The 20,118-nt window shown below is 45.8% G+C and overlaps 1 protein-coding gene and 1 long non-coding RNA gene across 2 annotated transcripts in view; one reads left to right on the top strand and one right to left on the bottom strand.

The window, feature by feature from the left end:
- Positions 1-392: 392 nt before the first annotated feature.
- Positions 393-10,520, bottom strand: LOC309331975. Its single transcript, XR_014152023.1, has 2 exons — positions 10,412-10,520; positions 393-549 (listed from the first exon to the last, which is right to left on the bottom strand). It is a non-coding gene; the product is annotated as an uncharacterized lncRNA (long non-coding RNA).
- Positions 10,431-20,118, top strand: part of BGN (biglycan) — a 52,905-nt gene continuing 43,217 nt past the window's right edge. The window contains exon 1 of the mRNA XM_081844551.1: positions 10,431-10,673. The gene's annotated coding sequence lies outside the window, so the exon portion shown is untranslated. The remainder of the gene's footprint in view (positions 10,674-20,118) is intronic.

Raw genomic sequence — 20,118 nt, forward strand, 5'->3', positions numbered from 1 at the left:
ACCAGGCAGGTCTGTGTCCTTGGCAGAGAGGCCCACACTCAAGAGCAGAAAGACCCCAGCCTGAGCAAATGCAGTTGAGGCACATCTGGACACTATTACTGCAAAGGTCTTGTTGGGGGCAGCAGCACTGCCAGCCTCCCCTTTGGTGCCTCCCACACCCATTGTCCTCTTCAAAGATCAGGATTCTGGTGGAAGCGAAAAGTCTCCCCTTCCTACTCTTCTACTTCTACTTGTGTAAAAGGCCCTTGATCACAAGCACGGAGTCTCAGAAGCCCCCTGACCACAGCCCAGGGGCTTCCCAGCAAACGTGGCTCAGGAGACAGAGGGACTCTCTGCTGTTTTGCCCTTCCAGCACAGGAGTGTTTTGCACTTCTCACTTCCTTGTGAGGGAGGCATATTAGTAGGATCTTTTTATTTACAAATGTATGCTAGGTGGTGGCGGCGGCTGGTGGTGTTCCTTGGGACCAGTAGGAAGGCAGAAAGGCCAGCAGCTGGTGGTGCCAGAACCAATGACAGAGGGTGGGTCCCTGCTGCAAAGGGGCTTGCAATCTAGAATTCAACAAAGAGAAAGCAACTGATGAAGGGGAGAGAATTAGAAAATGGAGGCAAGGTGGAAAGGAGAAGACTGTGTACTTCTACGGAACACACAGTTCCCCAAGAGGGCCACAAGACTCTATCCTTAGGGCTTATGACTGAGGTGGGGGGATGAAGGAAGGATGGACCAGGCAATGAGTTTGTGTTTACTGAACAATAGTCGTCCGTCCCCCCCCCCACACCACTGCTCTTCCAGCATTGCCCAGCACATTGCTTTTATATTTGAGTGAGTTTCCAAATTAGTTGGGGGGGTTGGAGAGGGAAAATCTACTCATCAAAGATAAAAAAATCCCACTGAGCACAGGGAATGCCCCGAGGCAGCCTAAAGTAGCTCTTTGGGGAGCAGCCAAGATATGAAGATAATGAGAATGGCGAGTTGTTGCTTAACATTGCTTAACATTATTGGAACAATATATGTGCTATTTCTCGCTTTTTAAAGTTTCCCTTAAAACATTATCAAAAAAGCATTATCAAAAACTGTCTAGCCAAGGGGTTGCCAATGCAGTGCCTGTGGGTCTTCCTTGGCTCCCACTGGGTCCCCCCCCCCCCGTCTGAAATTAGGCTCAAAAAAAGCCATAGAACCTGTGTGGCTTGTATTGAGCTAAGCTCTAAGTAGATTCATTGAAAATAATGAACCTAAGTTAGGCATGCCCATTAACTTCAGCGGAGTTAACTAGCATCCGATACAATTTTTGTGTGTGTGTGTGAGAGATACCCACAACAGTTCCCCCTGTTTGGAAATGAGCCACAAGCCTTAAAAGGGTGATGGCCTCTCGTTTAGTCTGTTGAAATTGCAATGAGCTGCTCCCAAATCTTTAACCCAATTATGTATATCATAACTTCCATGATAAATGAATACATATGTGATTAGCACTCCTTTTTTGCCTGCTCCCTTTCCAATCACTTCTTCACAAGGTGAAAGCCTTCTTCAAATATTCTTTACTCTCTAATTTATGTAAATCTTTAGCAAAAACTGAAAATGTTTAAAATTTAAATGCTCAGTTCTGCCAAAAGGATATATGGGGATGTATTGGGCAGAGGTGCCGGGTTGCCCCCAAGATTGGGGGGACAACGTGTGTAACACGTGTGATGTCACACACACATCACATGACATCACAGACGTCTCCTGACGCTGTGTAAAATGGTGCATATTGAGGAGGCTGAAGACACCTCAAGCCCCCAGAGTTGGCACACCTGGTACTGGGGATGGGGATGGTACTGTGACCCTCATGTTGTTGGTCTATTTTTAATTAATTAATTAATTAATTAATTAATTAATTAATATTATTGATAATATAGCACCCTTCATCTGAAAATCTCAGGGTGGTTCACAAGATAAAAACCCCCATCACCCTTGACCTTTGGCCATGCTGGCTGAGGCTGATGGGAGTCCAGCAACATCCGGAGCAGAAAGATTAAGGAAAAGGGCTGGCTATATTAACCCTCCATCTTCAGAGGCACTCACCACTGAATACAATAGCTGGGGAGCAACACCACAGGGGGGCTCTTCCTGTTGGCTTCCCATAGGCATTTTGTTGGGAAACAGGATGGCGACCGGGTCTGATCCATCAGGGCTCACCTTATGCTCGTATTGCTTCCACCCACCCGAATTTAGAGACATTCTATCCAAAATGACATTTCTCTGTAATTACAGTGAAACAGTCCTGGCCAAGGCTGTGGGTACGATTCCTCACGCCTGGTTTCCCAAAAGCAACACCTTCCTTTGAGGCCTCTTGCTTGGACCAAGGCTGTGCTAACCCACCCAAATGCAGCTCTTAGATTTGTGCCGCCAGGGGGGAAAAAGGCAGGAAAAAGCAAGAGAACAAATTTGGAGGAAGCTGGTGCAGCTAATTACCAAGAAAAAAGGGGGGGGCTGGGGAGGGGTTGAGCACTCCCAGAATGCAAAGAATGCAGAGCTGTTGTTGCTGCTGAGATAGACAGGGAGCAGAACCACACGGAAAGGGATCTGGGTGACTCAGGAGGAGGAGTTTATTTGCAACCTCAAACCAAACTCAGTTGCTTTCCACCATAAAGGTTAACTCTTTACCAATAGGGCTCAGTCCCAGTATCCAATCATTGTGCCATCCCAGGTGACAAGATGTCAAGCAACTAGGTGTCATTTTATTCCACACAATCCCCCTACAGGGTGCTTCAGAGTTGCCAGGGAATTTCACTTATAATGCAATTTCAAGGGAGAATCGGGAAGTTCTTAATTAAAGAAAACATCTGAGGAATTCTGAGGAGAGGAAAAGGAAGGAACATTTCATGTGGGACATGGGGGTGGGGGCACAGTGTCATTAGTTTGCCTGAGAGAACAGGAATGCCAGCTTTATACCCTGTAGGCTGTTCCTAACCTAAATAAAATTGGAGAGCAAACTCCCAGGCTCCCACCCCATTCGATTTCCAAAGCCCAGGAATAGATTCTACACCAAGGTTGCATTTCCACAAGGACTTCTGCTTGTGCAATGCAACATTCTCCCCCTCTTCTCCCTGCTCATGCTCTCTAAATCCATTCTAGGGTTTTCCCCAAACTTATGCAGAGAATATTTGAGAGAACATGGGGTGTGCATGGGGGGGGGGAGAGGAGGAAAGTCCTGTTGCATAAGCAGGATAGGGAGCAGGAATTGAATACCTCCATATGGGAAGGCCACTCATGCAGGATCATATGGGGTGGAGGCCCTGGGAGGCGGAAATCTTTATTTTGTCTTTCATTTTTTAGATTAAAATTATTTGCATAATTTATTACTTTTGTTAAATTTTCCTTTGTATTAAATCAATTCGGAATTAGTCATTTCAGATTTCAATCTGCATTTTGTAAATCATTATTTGCAATTGGACATGCACACACCTTACGGTGCCTGTGATTTTTAACTCTGAGTGGAATGATATTGGCAGGCTACAGGCTTTTCTAAGGCAATGGTTCCCGAACTCCTCCCCACCCTCCCTAGACCGGTTGAAAATTGCTGATTGCTGAGGATCTTTGCAGACCACTTGGGGCAATTGTGATGCTGTACAATGTACACAATGGAGTTCAGGCTCGTGGACCACTGGTGCTCCCCTGACCACAGCTTGGGAACCCCTGTTCTAAGAGCATCATGCCTACCAAATGGGGCTGGGTAGGGGAGACAAGCTGAGGATGTAAGGAAGGGGTGTGGGTGGTTCCCTTCCTTTATGCCCCTTTTGATATTAAAAATTGACCCCAGCCCTTTATACCCGGAGAAGGCAGAGACGTGAGGGGCAAGCGTGGCTGCCACCGTCACGTTTTGTTTGGCCTTGAGGCACCCCAATGCTGTTGTTAGTCTGCTCAACTCAAAACAGCAGTAGATCCATGAGGGATGTTCAGGAGGGGCAAGGCAAGAGGGATAGAGAATATCTTCATAAGAATATGAGATTCCTGGGGAATAAAGCAAAAAACCCTGCAGGGATCAAAGATCACATCAGGAATGTTCCTGCTGGCGTCATGTCCAATCTGGCCTACATTCCTGCAGCTGCTATCCAAACGCAGCTGGAACCAGCTCCCACAGTGAAGAAGAAGAAGAGGCCACCACAATGCATGCAAGGGCCAGAAAATGTTGTGAGCTCTTATTATAACAAGTTTGGGGGTTATAAAGCTATGTGTAATACTATCCAGGGTTAGAATCTAAGGAAGCTACTGAGCCTCTTGGGCTTGCTGATTGGAAGGTCGGCAGTTTGAATCCGCGCAACGGGGTGAGCTCCCATTTCTCTGTCCCAGCTTTTGCCAACCTAGCAGCTTGAAAGCATACCAGTGCAAGTAGATAAACAGGTACTGCTGCAGCAGGAAGGTAAACGGCATTTCCGTGCACTCTGGCACTCTTTATGGTCTCCCATTGCGCCAGAAGTGGTTTAGTCATGCTGGCCACATGACCCGGAAAGCTGTCTGCGGACAAACACCAGCTCCCTCGGCCAGAAAAGCGAGATGAGCGCCACAACCCCATAGTCACCTTTGACTGGACTTAACTGTCCAGAGGTCCTTTACCTAATTAGCACATGTAAAATATGATTACATGAGGCACATTTCCTGGGTTGTGTATTGGACATGGTAATCCTAGCCAAATCAACAAGTGTCAATAAGTCAAACAAACTTCTTTGTGAGAGGACTGCCTGGGCAGATTAACTCTTAGGAGGGCAAAGCAAAAAGGAAGTAGGTGTCAGAATGCAAATGAATGGAGCCCTCTAGTTCATGGGTAGGCAAACTAAGGCCCAGGGGCTGGATCCGGCACAATTGCCTTCTAAATCCGACCTGTGGACAGTCTGGGAATCAGCGTGGTTTTACATGAGTAGAATGTGTCCTTTTATTTAAAATGCATCTCTGGGTTATTTGTGGGGCACAGGAATTCATTCATTTCCTTCCCAAAAAATATAGTCCGGCCCCACACAAGGTCTGAGGGACAGTGGACCGGCCCCCTGCTGAAAAAGTTTGCTGACCCCTGCTTTAGTTCCTCCCTCTGTAGATAAAGAGAGCATAGTTTAGGGAAGGGGAGTGGAAGTGATGTAACCAGGAAGCTGAGAGGAAGAATTTATCTGGATGTGCCCTGTAGATGTGCCACAGGCCGCCCACGGGGGTCGTTTAACCGGTGCAGCACGGCGCAGGGACTCGCTTCCATGGCACTGGAAATTGCGTCTGCACAGACATAGATGCAGACGCTGGAAATCATGCGCATGCAATCCAGCCCACAGAGGGATCTCCGCTGGAGTGAACCAGCCCAGGCGAGGTAAACCTTGCCGACCCCGGCTGTAGAGCAAGAGAGGCTGCAGAGAAGGGATGCTGATGTGATTCTGGAATAAGCTGGCCCTTTTTGGGGTGCTGCTGCTGCTGCTGCTGCTGCTGCTGTTGTGAGCCCCTCCATGGGTAGGCTCAAGTTGTATATATGTAAATAAAACCATATATCATAAAGACACCCTAGCCCCCATTGTGCCTCATTCCCCAAGGAAACACTAGCCCTGGGTAAGCATGCCTGCAACCCCCGGAATCTCAGAGATAAGGGTGGCGGGTAACCATATGTATGGGCAACAGCACACACATACTCATGATTTAGAAGATTGCAAAGGGAGATGTTAATGGGGATGCTTTAAAAACCGCAAAGCCACCAACAAATCCAAAGCCTTCCCAAAGCCCCATTTTCCAGCCCCCCTTGCCTTGCCTCTGAACCCTCAACCCAGGGCTTCCAGAGATCAAAAGCCCTTGACCAAAAGAGCCCTGAACTCCCAGGCACACGGCTGTTCTAGGAATGCCCTCTTTCCACAAATCAAAATGAACTATAAACAAAGTCACAAAATTAGGGGGAAATGTTCTCAGTGGGGTGAAGAGCTGGTTTGTGAACAACTCATGTCCACAGCATCTCGTAAGACCCAGTGAGGATTTAAAATTTTTTACACACACACACACACACACACACACACACACACTGTAAGAACATCAGCTGAACAGGAGAAGGGGCAATTGGCCAAAATCACTTACGTAAACCTCTCTCACTCTGCACTTGACATTTGGTGGCAGATATTCCCACCCCCCATGGCATGTAGATCTAAATAGATATGGGAAGATAACTTATTTACATTGCATAGGCTTTCCCTGAGTGCATATAGAACTGTTTTATGTGATTCATTTTATTCATATCTCTATCTATCTATCTATCATTTATCTATCATCTATATCTATCTATCTATCTATCTATCTATCTATCTATCTATCTATCATTTATCTATCATCTATCTATATCTATCTATCATCTATCTATCTATCTATCTATCTATCTATCTATCTATCTATCTATATCTATCTATATCTATCTATCTATATCTATCTATCTATCTATCTATCTATCTCTATCTATCTATCTATCTATCTATCTATCTCTATCTATCTATCTATCTATATCTATATACACATACACACATAGATACATAATCTATTCTTATGTTCTATTTTTGTGTTGTTTGCTGTATTCTTTATTAGGCAGTATATACCTTTGTGTATGAATAAAATAAAGATTTTATATTACATGGAGTAAGAGAAAGTATTTTCAACAAATCTGGCATGACACATTAAGGAATTCAGGAATTTAGCATCAAAATGTACAAAATTGCTTTTCTAATCTTCTCTCGGGACCAGTACGCAAACCTAAGCAGCTCGCCCCCCCCCCCGACCCCCAGTGGCATGTAAACTGTTCCACAGTCTATGGCTGCCTACATACCATCCATTTAAAGCAGAAACCCCTGCAAAGAATCCTGGGAACTGGAGGTTAAGGGTGCTGGGAATTGTAGGTCTGTGAAGGGTAAACTACAATTTCCAGGAATCATTGCAGGCGGGAGTGTGCTTTAAGTGTTTGGTATATACACAGGGATAACTAGGAGTAGATTTTCATAGGTTCATAGTAAGTTGCCTTATATTCAAGTCAGACAATTGATCTTTTTGGCTCTGATACGCAAAATAAATCCCTGGGCTCAGGATTATTTACAGTGGTACCTCGGGTTACATACGCTTCAGGTTACAGACTCCGCTAACCCAGAAAGAGTACCTCGGGTTAAGAACTTTGCTTCAGGATGAGAACAGAAATCGTGCTCCGGCGGCACAGCGGCAGAGGGAGGCCCCATTAGCTAAAATGGTGCTTCAGGTTACGAACAGTTTCAGGTTAAGAACGGACCTCCAGAATGAATTAAGTACTTAACCCGAGGTACCACTGTAATTCCAAATCTACTTCTTTTGCAACTAGCTCCAGGTGGTGGATCTTGGAGTTGTAGTAAAGAATAGAAGTAGATCTTGCAGACTTGAAGTTTGCCCTCCCCTGGTTTAGATTATATGGGATAAGCAGGGACAATAAACATAACAGGTGCTGCCCTTTTACATTACCTGAGGGGATTCAACCACTGTACCTCATGGGAGGGTTCAGGGAGGACTTGCTTTCCCCTGCACCCTTGTCTATGGTTTGGTTGCTTCCGTCACCTGGAACTAGTTCCTCAGCAAGCATCTCTTAGCAGTTTCATGCCTGCTTGTTTAAGGACACCAGAAGGTCTTCTGAGTGGGGGCCTCAGGCTAGAGCACCTGCCCCCAGGTGCATCTGGCTCCATTGTAATAGAATCATAGAATCATAGAATCCTAGAGTTGGAAGAGACCACAAGGGCCATCGAGTCCAACCCCCTGCCAAGCAGGAAACACCATCAGAGCACTCCTGACATATGGTTGTCAAGCCTCTGCTTAAAGACCTCCAAAGAAGGAGACTCCACCACACTCCTTGGCAGCAAATTCCACTGTCAAACAGCTCCTACTGTCAGGAAGTTCTTCCTAATGTTTAGGTGGAATCTTTTTTCTTGTAGTTTGGAACCATTGCTCCGTGTCCGCTTCTCTGGAGCAGCAGAAAACAACCTTTCTCCCTCCTCTATGTGACATCCTTATATATATATTTCAGCCACAGGTTAAGATGAACCTTCTCACCCAGGCCTTTGGGTGGAGGGAGGATACAAGTGTTATTCTCTGATTCTCTGATTATAATTTTTTATTATTAAATTTTGATTGTGCTCTAGTACATTTGAATGTAATGTTTATAGTGATTTTGTCTGTCCCTTGTCCTAGGACCATAAGGTGAATTGGTGCATGGTTAGAAATAGAAATAACACATAAATAATGCTGTAGTTTATAATGCACAGATTGCAGGGTAGGTGGGGGTGTGTGAGTAATTGCAGCGAGGGAATATATTATTTGGTCTCTTGATCTATTCTGTCCAGGCTAGGCTAGGTGCAAGGCAGACTAGCTGGGGAAAGGCGAGCTTTGGGCAGGACTTTAGGAACATGGTGCTGGGATGTTTAGTTTATCAGGAAAAAACCTGACACTGAGCCTTACAGAGCAGCAGCAGCAGCAGCAGCAGCAGCAACAACAACAACAACTGTATCCTAATTGCTAGCCTTGCCCCCGCTGGGCCTAACCCACTCTAAGATCTTATCCACGCTTACCTTTCCTCCACTCTTTCCAGCCACAATCTGTGCTTTAAAACTTTGTATCCGAGTGTCCTTTTGTTGCCACAGAGCTTTCCCCATGAAGACTCGCTTTTTAACATACAATAGGAGCAAGCAGCAATCCACAGAAAACCCAAATTGACATTTGCTCTGATTGAGCACTAAGGTGTGGATTTTTGCGGGGAATGCTTTGTGGCAACAGCAGCAACAACAAAAACTGCTCAGACATGGAGCTTTTAAGCACAGACCTGTACTTGGAAAGAGGGGGGGGGGAGGTAAAAGTCTCTCACTCTGACCTCTCTGGGTCTTCTGAAATGGAGTCCTCCAAGTTTGAGGATGGCTGTGCCACATCCTTGGGCTGGAGGGGCACTGGCATCAAAAGCTCATCTGATGCAAGCTCTTCCATTGACCTGTTGTCTTGCTCCTCTTCAACTGACAGCAAGCCACAGCGAAAGGTAACCTGAAAGGGCTGCTCTTTCACCCAGACATCAGCCAAATGGCCTGAGGTACTCAACTGTAGTTGTACAGTGCCATTTTAGCAGTGATGGACCCAGCAAGAGGCTCTCCCGTGTAAGCCCCATTGAAACAAATGGGAGCTGTGCAAGAGCGCTGGTGTGGGAAGAACTCCTCCTCCTAAGGAAGGAGCAAGAGATTGAAAATAGGCAATTGCCCAAGATGTGGGCAACTTGCAATTGTACTCTTTGGGTCAGCATTGTGGTACGATATGAACAGGGCAGGAAAATCCTTTAAACCTCCTGATTCTACAGCTTTCCCTGTCCAGTGTGTTCCATTCTTTGGCTGAGTCAGCCTTCTCAGAATCTCAGAATCCCAGAATCGTAGAGTTGCAAGGGACCCCCAGGACCATCTAGTGTAACCCCTTGCAATGCAGGATTCACAGCCAAAGTATCCCTGACAGAGGGCCATCCAACCCCTGTTGGATGAAGGATCCCATGAAGGACCCACCACCTTCCAAGGGAGTTTCTTCCACTGCTCCGCTTATGAACTTCCAGATCCTCCAACTGCCCACAACTGGAAAAGGGCGGACACTGGCCCTACACATATTGATGGGAATATAACTCCCATCTCCTCTACTGACTAGCCATGCTGGCTGGGACTGGCAGTCCAACAATATCTAGAAGGCCATAAATTTCCCATCTCTGGGATTAGACGGATCTGCAAACTGATCCAGCCATTCTTGTCTCACATTCTCTCTGTCTCCCTCTAAAGCCATTCATCCATGGGCTATGTAACTGAAGAGCATTCCCCCCTCTCCTCATGTTTATTGATCTCCTTTATCCCCTCGTATCGCAATCTTGTTTCTCTGTCTCTTTGTCTTATTCTGCCCATTGTTTGTTCAGAGGTCTAAAACAGCATATGCCCAGTTCCTTACCAACAAAATGGCTTCCCCCCTTTCATCTTTATCGCTGGTCAGTTTCTTCCACTCAGGGGAAGACAAATATTTTGCATGGCCTTAAACCAACACAAAAGCCCATCCTCTCTGGCGCCACATAGTCAGAGTTTGGTGACCAAATCCTACCCTGCCCCCATTATTATTATTTTTTAGGGGGTGGGCTGGGGTGTCAGTTTTGTTTCCTCACCACCCTCCTGGCCCACTCACTCATGTGGCTACTTTGAAAATAAGAACTGACAAGAAAGTCTGCCATTTTGGACAGAGGAGGGGGCGGCTGAAAACTTCCATCCTTGAGGCTGGGTGGTTTTCTCTCTCTTTTAATTCCCCCCCCCCTCCTTTTGGCAGGTGGTTGATGGAAACCACATGACGGTTCAGCCCCTGAAGTCATTTTTTGGGAGGGAGGGAGTGTTTGTGTGCGTAGAGAGCACGCTGTACCTCATTGAAACCAGCTTGCCTACAAGGGAAGTCAACTCCTCTACATTCCCTCCAGCGCAGCGCAGTCTCCTCCGGCCCCGTGAGAAGGGCTTGACACACACAGCTCCCGTCTGCAGCAGCAAAGAAGAAAAAGCAAAACCCACAGAGTCAGGGAAGAGGAAGAAAGAAGAAGGGGATTTAAAGGCAGAAGGAAGCAGGCATTTGGCTAGAGAAGAAAGTCTGCCCCAGGTTGTGACACCCAGGACCACATTCTGACCCAAAGGTACCTTTTCTTTTCATTCTGCACCCCGCTCCCCCCATCCCCAGGGTCTCTGGCAAAGTTTTTCACACGGACTGTCTCTGTGGTGGTTGAGTTAATGAATGGACCACACAGGGATTGCAGTCAGGGGAATGAAAGCCATGAACTTGTGCTCTAGACTCCCTTGCTCTCACTAAACCTTCACTTCCAGGGCTCCCTTGATCTAACCATTAGAACTTAATTCATGAAATCCCATTCTCCTCTAGGAATGTTGCCTTCTGAGTCTACCCTTACCATATTTACTGTTACTTCATTTACCCCTCCCTAAAGCCCTAAAACCTTATACTAGTTTCTTTCTAGTGATGGGGAACAGAACCCAGGAGTCCTGGACGTCCCCTCCAACCACGGGAGAAGTCTTCTTGGCACCCTCCCTCTGCTCTAAGACTCATATAGATATGAATTCCACTGTAGTGTGTTTGTGTGTATCTGTCTGTCTGTCTGTCTGTCTGTCTGTCTGTCTATTACAGTGGAATTCTTATCTGCTGCCTGTCGCTGCCACTTCCCTCAACTCTGCTCCCCTTCCCCACAAGCTGATGAGAATTGGGCTGTTAACAGCTTGCTCTTAAACTCTCTAGTTCTCAGGTTTCCATTTGTTACTTTCATCTGCTTGGCAGCTGCCTAACCCTGCAAGAACAAGACAGGATTTCTTGGTTTTCACTCTCGTTCCCTCGAACAATCTTCAGGGTTCCCAGGCTGTTGCTGCTGGCTTTCTTCTCCTTGGTAGCGAAATTAATAGATGCTGGGGCCACATTCTGACCTCAGCCATAACAATCCATTGAGGTCTCCTGTTATTCTTGCACCATTACCAGGGTCTCCAAACTCCTTTGAAGGGGTGGTTGCCTTGGCGGGGTCTTCTCTTTGCTCGATATGCGGAGGGGGTCCTGCTACCATGAGGCACGGGGGGACCTCACACAGTGGATTTCCCCATCATTAAGGCTGGTGGAATGAGATCCAATATGCAGGGCCCAATCCACTGGAGAGCTCTCTTGCACAAAGCCCCATTGAAGGGAACACTGGTGGTGCAAGAAGACAGTAGTGGGTTGGGCAACGTTCCAGAGTCAGAAGGGTCCTTGGAGGTCATAAAGGAGGACTGTGTGTGTGTGTGTGTATGTGTGTTTGGATTTTTTGCCAGCAACTGTGCCAGTCCTGTGAATATTCCTTAGGGTCCCTAGGTACATCTTTGTCAGGAGGACAAATGTAAATGTGCGAACTGGGTGATAATGGGCAATGCCCTTGGTCACAGCATTTGGCAGTATGGGAATTGTAGCAGGGGTGCTGTTGCATGTTTCATGTGCCCAAGGAAACTTGAACCTGCTAGTGGGCAGAGAGGAAAATGTTTATTGTGTGCACGTTCCTAACGGATGGCTCGGTGCACTTCTACTCCTGCCCACCACAAGTTAAAAAATATTGGGGTTAAAAAAAGGAGAAGCGAAGGTCAAGATTCTTAGGAAGCTCAATGCCACCAGACCCCCATCCCTCTGCTCCATGGACCTGTGGCACACACACAGCCCTCCTCATTGACTCCTGCATCCTCAGCATCAACCTGGTATCACAAAAGATCATCATAAACAGAACCTTGCTGGCTCAGGCCGGGTGGATCTAATCTAGCATCCTGTGGTCAGCCAAATCCCACATGAAGTCCAAATCTCATATTCAGAGGTATGTTGCCTCTGGATGTGGTGTGGAGGTTTCACTCATCTCTTGTGGCTCATTGCCACTAGTACCCTACATCATGCATTTGTTTAATCCCCTTGTAAAGCTGTCTGGGCCATCATCACCACACTTCATGGGAGCAAATTCCTTAAGTTAACCAGAGGTTGTGCAGAAAAGTACTTTTGGTTCTGCCCATTCTGAACCTACCGCCTATCAGTTTTTTTGCATTGTCCTTTGTCCCAGGACTGTGTCTCGTTTTCCCATCCTATACTGCTAGACACTATCTCCTCTTTTAGAAGCTTTCATTCTCCTATTTCCCTTGTTGTTGACTATGGGGAATCCACCCCTCTCCCCTAGCTAGAGATAGAATCCTGAGGCATTTACAGCCCCTCCCCAATTCCCACCCCTCTTCTCAGTCTGCTAGCCTCAAAGACCCTCAAGTTCCTCATTAGATTGGATCTGGTGCCCACTGAAATCTGTGCCTGTGGCCCAGCAAGCCAACATTGCATTATTTTATCTTATTTTTATCTGAGCAAAGCTGTTAGTTATGGATGGCATAAGGTACTTGGTTGGCTTGTTTGTCCAAAGTGAGAATGAAACATGAGCAGAGCAGACTGGAAGAGCTTTTCATTCAAAGCCAGCATAAATGTTTGCAAACCGGGACAGCAAATCCTGCAACGTCTCCAGGAGCATCCAATCCCACCCTTGGAAGCAATTATATGGGGAGGCCCCAAGGGGGATCGGAAACCACAAAAACCGGCTAGTTTAAGCAAAGCCTCCTTGATCCTTTCAAAGAGTCCTGCGAAAGAGAAGATGCTAAATGCAAAAAAGAGGAGGAAGCTGGGTTATCAAAGGCTTATGCTTGTTACGGAGAGGCATCCAACTAAACGGTATTATGAGAGAGTTGGTGGCTATCATCGAGTGGAGGAAAATGGCACTGGAGGTCAGAATTTTGCAAGTAATGGGGGGGGGGCAATGGAAAGGGTTAACTAGTCAATGTAAATGAGAGGCATCATGGTTCCTAACTTCATATCTGAGAGAGGAGGTCCAGCAGGCTAGGGCAGGGAGGGCTGGGAGAAAAACCCACACATGCTCATCAACTCTACCTCCTTGTGCCAGCCCCTGCCTGTGGAGCGTGCGGATTTCTTGGCACGCTGGCTGCTGAGCTGGCAGGCATGGCGCACTGCCGGCCACAGAACCACCAGCTTGGCTCCACATAGCCACAGATGCCCAAGACCCACAGGCTGCTCCCAGCCACAGAACATGGCATTCAGGCACAACCTCTCCTCACCACCCCATCTCTGAGCTGAGCTCAAATGCTTCTTAACCCTCCATTAGACATATGGCACGCTGCTGGCGAAAGCTGTGTCTGGGTTCTACCAACACCATGTGTGCAATCTATATTACACTAGTGATGCAGATATATCACACAGGTTCAGACAACCTGCTGATTGAGCTTCATCCTGATTTGTCTGCAGGGAGATTGGACAACATTGCTTTTAAATGAGCACCCATTTTGATTTGCTTGTGGGAAAGTCACATGACGTCGCATCAAAGCAAATGTTACCCCACACTTCCCAGCATTTTCCTGTAACTTTTCATATTGCAAAATGCTTGATCTTTTGGGGAAGTAGGCTTGTTGAATGAGACCTCCCAATCAACTGTAATTGTGCAACCCAAATTTGTTGGGACGTGACTGCACCTGAAAGCAGGGACAGTCTGAAGTGCCTTGATGGCTGGTTTCATTAGCATCATAATCTCAGTCTGCCACTAGAGAGGCAGAATACCTATATGAACCCCACAGTCCACTGCACTTTGATGAGTCCTTTTGTCTGTTGTGGATCTCAGCTCCCTTGATTGCACTGGCTCCCCTGGTTCATACTTAATCAAATATACCAGGAAATACTATACACAAGGGAGGACAGAACATCTGTAAAATAAAGGGGTCCTACTTCCACATGTGTGTTTGGTGTATGATTATATAATCATGTTTTATTTCTATGGCTTCTAAAATCTGCTACTAACATTAACCATTAGTACTGTGATTTGGGATGTTCAAAGCACAAACATTGTATTGTAACATTTACAACAATCCAGTATGGCAGGTTGATGTTGTGGGTGGCTAAATCTGAGCCACAGTGGCAAAGGCAAAGTTTGAACCAAACGCTTCCCACCTCAAAATTGGAAGATGCAGTAGGCAAGCTGTCACTCAGGCTGTCACTCTTATTGGTGTTATCATTGAGGAATCCCTGATAAGCTTCCTGGGAACCACATGGCTCTCTGAAACATAGACTCAGGGGGACTCCCCACAGTGGAGTTTACTGTGTGTTTGCAGCTGTATGTGTTCCCATTTAATCTGCATAGCCCACATGAAATTATTCTCAAACGACACCAATCTCATGCTTCAAACCTGAACATTAGGGTTTACCTGATATGGGGATAATCCAATAAATTGGGGAAATGCAGGCTCCAAACCACGTCACTTGGGTTTTTCCAGTCTTTGGGGGTGAAAGGCTCAGTTGTCACTTTCTGCTATTCCCCTTTCCACGCCCACACCTTCCTCAATGCTTTCATTTCTTTTTTGGCTGTACTTGTAACTATTTCAGGGGTGCTATTGAGTGGAGGAATAATTTTATTTTGGTCCGTCAGGTTTGCACACAACCAGAAAACTGCACAAGCAAATTTACAGCTGTGTGTTTTTGCCTGCTTCTTGGGTGGGGATTTTTTTTAAACAACAACAACAACAGAGCACATCTGCAGCTCTCTATGTACATGCCCTGTTGGTACTTAATTGGCACAACAGAATCTAATTAGAAGGCAGGGACAAACACAAAAGGGCATGCCTGCTGGCATGAACGGGGAAGGCTATGCAAATTCAAATATACAAATTCTAATATGTGAGGGTGTGGACAACTTTGGTCTAATCTGAATGTGGGAAAAGTGGATTAACAGCTTGTTGTAGTTTAGTTGTTTAGTCGTGTCTGACTCTTTGTGGCCCCATGGACCAGAGCATGCCAGGCACTCCTGTCTTCCACTGCCTCCCACAGCTTGGTCAAACTCATGCTGGTAGCTTTGAGAACACTGTCCAACCATCTCGTCCTCTGTCATCCCCTTCTCCTTGTGTCCTCCATCTTTCCCAACATCAGGGTCTTTTCCAGGGAGTCTTCTCTTCTCATGAGGTGGCCAAAGTATTGGAGTCTCAGCTTCAGGATCTGTCTTTCCAGTGAGCACTCAGGGCTGATTTCCTTCAGAATGGATAGGTTTGATCTTCTTGCAGTCCATGGGACTCTCAAGAGTCTCCTCCAGCACTAGAATTCAAAACCATGCATTCTTCGGTGATCAGCCTTCTTTATGGTCCAGCTCTCACTTTCATACATCACTACTGGGAAAACCATAGCTTTAACTATACGGACCTTTGTTGGCAAGGTGATATCTCTGCTTTTTAAGATGCTGTCTAGGTTTGTCATTGCTTTTCTCCCAAGAAGCAGGCGTCTTGTAATTTCGTGACTGCTGTCACAACCTGCAGTGATCATGGAACCCAAGACAGTAAAATCACTGCCTCCATTTCTTCCCCTCCTATTTGCCAGGAGGTGATGGGACCAGTGGCCATGATCTTCGTTTTTTTTGATGTTGAGCTTCAGCCCATATTTTGCGCTTTCCTCTTTCACCTTCATTAAAAGGTTCTTTAATTCCTCCTCACTTTCTGCCACTAAGGTTGTGTCATCTGCATATCTGAGGTTCTTGATATTTCTTCTGGCTAATTTGAATGTGGGAAAAGTGGATTAACAGCTAAGTAATGCTTAAAGGTGAGCAAGCCCCAGGTCAGACTACTGTTCCATTAAGTTCACGATCACCTGCTTTGAATGCCAGCTGCATGATAGGGGGAGCATGCAGACAAAGCATGTACAGTGTTAGGTAGGAATGGGTGAGTTGGTCAATGTCAACTTTCTCTCATTTGCTAATATTGAATTTGGTTCCTCATATTTCCACTGAAATTGCATTCTTTTGGGTGTGGGATTGTCAGCATTTCAGTGTGACCATCTCCTAAAAAACACATATTTGTATGCAGTTGTGACTAATAAAACGCATTATTTCAAATAATTTCCCCGATATAATGTTTTTTGTATGCTATTTTCATGAATATATGCATTTTGATGCACATCTTCCACTAATATGCAGCTCCAAATTTGGACAAGTGCAAATTTTGAAGGCTAGTTGTGTTTGATTCACCTATCATTTCAAGAAATGCAAATTAGGTAGTTTCTTTTTAAAAGGCAAACAAAACTGAATCCCCCCTCCCCCCAATATTGAGCAGTCATTCTGATTTTTCACAGTATTGGAGGTTATGCAATGTCACCATCAAACTACTTTCCATTGTAGTTATAGGAGCAGGAAGCAGATTTTTTGTGAAAGAGTACTATTTAGTCATTGTTATTTATTGCAGTGTACTCATTTCCTTTGTAGTGGATTAGGAAGGTGAACTGCTATAGCTCAAAGTGCATATAATGGCATCTTCTCAAATGTGTGCAGAAATGGCCCAAAAGTTAAAATGTGAAATAGTAAAGTGAAAAATGGTCAGAGCTCCAGTAGACCTCTAGCAGAAGTATCTCCTGTTCATTTTAAAACTGGAGATATCAGGAAATGAATCCAGCACCTTCTACATGCCAAACACATGCCCTACAGTCGCTCCCCATTGTACTACACCACAGTCACCAGGTTCATTTAGCACAGTAAGGCAAACTATGGTTTACTGGAAATTTTCAAACATGCTGGTTCCCATCAGGCAGCTTGCAGCGCAGCAGCTAAGCCAAGGTTCCTTAAGCATTGTCTGCAGCCAAGAATAAGCCTTGGCTCTAGATGGTGGTTAGGGATGCGGGTGGCACTGTGGTCTAAACCACAGAGCCTAGGGCTTGCCGATCGGAAGGTCAGTGGTTCGAATCCCTGCGACCGGGTGAGCTCCTGTTGCTCGGTCCCTGCTCCTGCCAACCTAAAAGTTTGAAAGCACGTCAAAGTGCAAGTAGATAAATAGGTACCGCTCTGACGGGAAGGTAAACAGCGTTTCCGTGCGCTGCTCTGGTTCGCCAGAAGCGGTTTAGTCATGCTGGCCACATGACCTGGAAAAACTGTCTGCGGACAAACGTCAGCTCCCTCGGCCATTAAAGCGAGGTGAGCGCTGCAACCCCAGAGTCGTTCGTGAGTGGGCTTAACTGTCAGGGGTCCTTTACCTTCACCTTTTATAGATGGTGGTTAATGAGGAGAGAGCTTAACCATGATCTGCAGCTCTGATGACATGCTAAGCAAGCCTTGGCTTACTTAGCTGCTATTCTCCTCCAGCACATTCCTTTAAGGGTTCACCCACTCTTTGCTTGCTCTGTGCCTAGAAAGCACAGCTCTGGGTGGCTTCCCACTTGTCCTTGGGTCCAATAAGTTTTCCATTTGCCATAGCCCCAAGAAAACCTTCTGTCTACTGCAGAATCAGGTAAACCTCAGTCTGACATTTGCTGTGATTCAACAGTAAAAAGCAGGACAAGTGGAAGTGTGAGCAAGCCCCCGGTCATAATTTGGCTTAGTTTTATGTGAAAACATGGCTATTGACTCTTAAATCTGAGATTTATATGATCATGGAACATTTATCCTCCGATTAATTAGATTCCTCCCCTTATAAAAGAAATTTTATACAGGAGATCTGAAATAGCAAACTTGACTTGGGCCTTCTTTGATAGCTTTTAGCCATCACAACCATGAGGCCTGGAAACCTACTTTTGAAAATATTGAAAGCTGGACTATTTAGGACTCTATTGTAGACAGAATCACTCAGAACTGCTCTTGGGATCTAGAGGGTTGCTTGATTGCAGGCTTATGTTGCACAATGTCTTCTCATTGGCATTGCTGTTAAAAATATAATCCCGTCCCAAAATGGTTACATGTTTGGACAGAAGCCAAATTACTTGCGGTTTAGAGACAAATGTAAGGCGTGGAGTTTTGATGCCTCCCTTTGGTAATGGGGAGGGCAGTTTGGTGAGCTGAAAGAGTACAGATGACTAAAAGCCTGGTCTCTTACGTTTGTTTGTTTCATAAACAGCAAAATCTGGCTGGATCCCAGTGCATGGGAGAATGCTGTAACACAGAGGGAGCTGTGTGGAGCTGGGCAGTTACATTTAGGGTAACTGTAAAAGTGCCAGGATAGGAGCACGGTCAGGGCTGGTGCAATACTTTATTGTGGCAAGAAATCTAAATCTAGCCACAAAAGTTCTGCTGTGCCTCCATGGCCAGAGATGATACGGTTCTGCATACCAGTTGGTAGGCAGCCTGGACAGCCTCTATGGACAGCCACTGTGAGAACAGACGGCTGGACTAGATGGGCCTTTAGCCTGATCTAGCAAGGCTCTTCCTAAATGCCACCCGCCTCTCTACTTACCATGAGGGCACAACCCATTAAGAAGTTCTGCAGAGCAAGTCTCACTGGAATGCAATGGAGCTGTGAATGGGCACTGCTGTGGAAAATTAATGGGGTTAGATTGCAGGCTGTGAGTTAGGTCTCCCTCTTAGGCCAGGGTAAAAGTCAGAGAAACTTACCATATTTTTTGCTCTATAAGACTCACTTTTTCCTTCCTAAAAAGTAAGGGGAAATGTGTGTGTGTCTTATGGAGCGAATGCAGGCTGCGCAGCTATCCCAGAAGCCAGAACAGCAAGAGGGATTGCTGCTTTCACTGCACAGCGATCCCTCTTGCTGTTCTGGCTTCTGAGATTCAGAGTATTATTTTTTTTCTTGTTTTCCTCCTCCAAAAACTAGGCGCGTCTCGTGGTCTGGTGCGTCTTATAGAGCGAAAAATATGGTAATTCACATTTTCGCACAGCACAGTCTTTTAACATTCATCCATATTACTTTTAAGGTCAGAAATAAAGCAAGCAAAAATGTGGAGAATTTTATATTGACAGTCATCAAGGCTGAAAAGAAGTTTCAGATCTTATTTTGTTTCACTTTGATTTTGTGGATGTAAAATGTATATTCTCAACATGCAGCCTGTATGGTTTGTTAGCTAATACACAGACCAGCTGAGTTCTTGCAAGGAGTTTCTAGACGAATGCAGCTGCTTCAAACCCTTAACTGCTGAATGGTAGCACTTGGGAAATTTCAAGGCCAAAATAAACACTGAGCAGATTGGGGAAGAAAAACTGGGGAGCAGAAAAGCAATACTGCAAAAAGGTAGATAAATTAAGAGTCGCAGAGTGCTGTGGATGGTAGAACTGGCAGGTTTTGTGGCTAACAGAGATAGGTGATATAGAAAAAGTTAAGCAGAGTGGGCCTCTGAGCATGTGTAGAGTGCCTTTCCTTCACTTCTGGTTACTTGCAGCCAGTGGTTAAAAACAGAGGTGCCCAGGTTACATCCTGCCCAGAACCTAATTCCTCTGATAACACTGCCCCACTCTCATTCCAGAGTGTATATAAATATGATATAAATATGATGAACAATGCGGGTGCTGTGGAAGCACATCAAAACACAGTGTATCACATGTACTTTCTCCAGGACTGAGTTCAGGGAAAACCAAATGAGCATGCTTGCAGCATGAGCCAACTGAGGGCTGCCCTGATTGGTTAGAGCCTGTGATGTCATGAAACCACTTCCTCCTGCCCCATCTTGGAGCAGTGTGATGTAGTAGCTACATTGTCAGATTAGGACTGGGGAACGTAGGGCTCTTCCAGACTCACTATTTTTGAGTAGTATGCAATCACATACCGGCAAATTCACATGGC

Source organism: Podarcis erhardii, assembly GCF_964252035.2.
Source record: "Podarcis erhardii genome assembly, chromosome: 17".
Classification (NCBI taxonomy): Eukaryota; Metazoa; Chordata; class Lepidosauria; order Squamata; family Lacertidae; genus Podarcis; species Podarcis erhardii.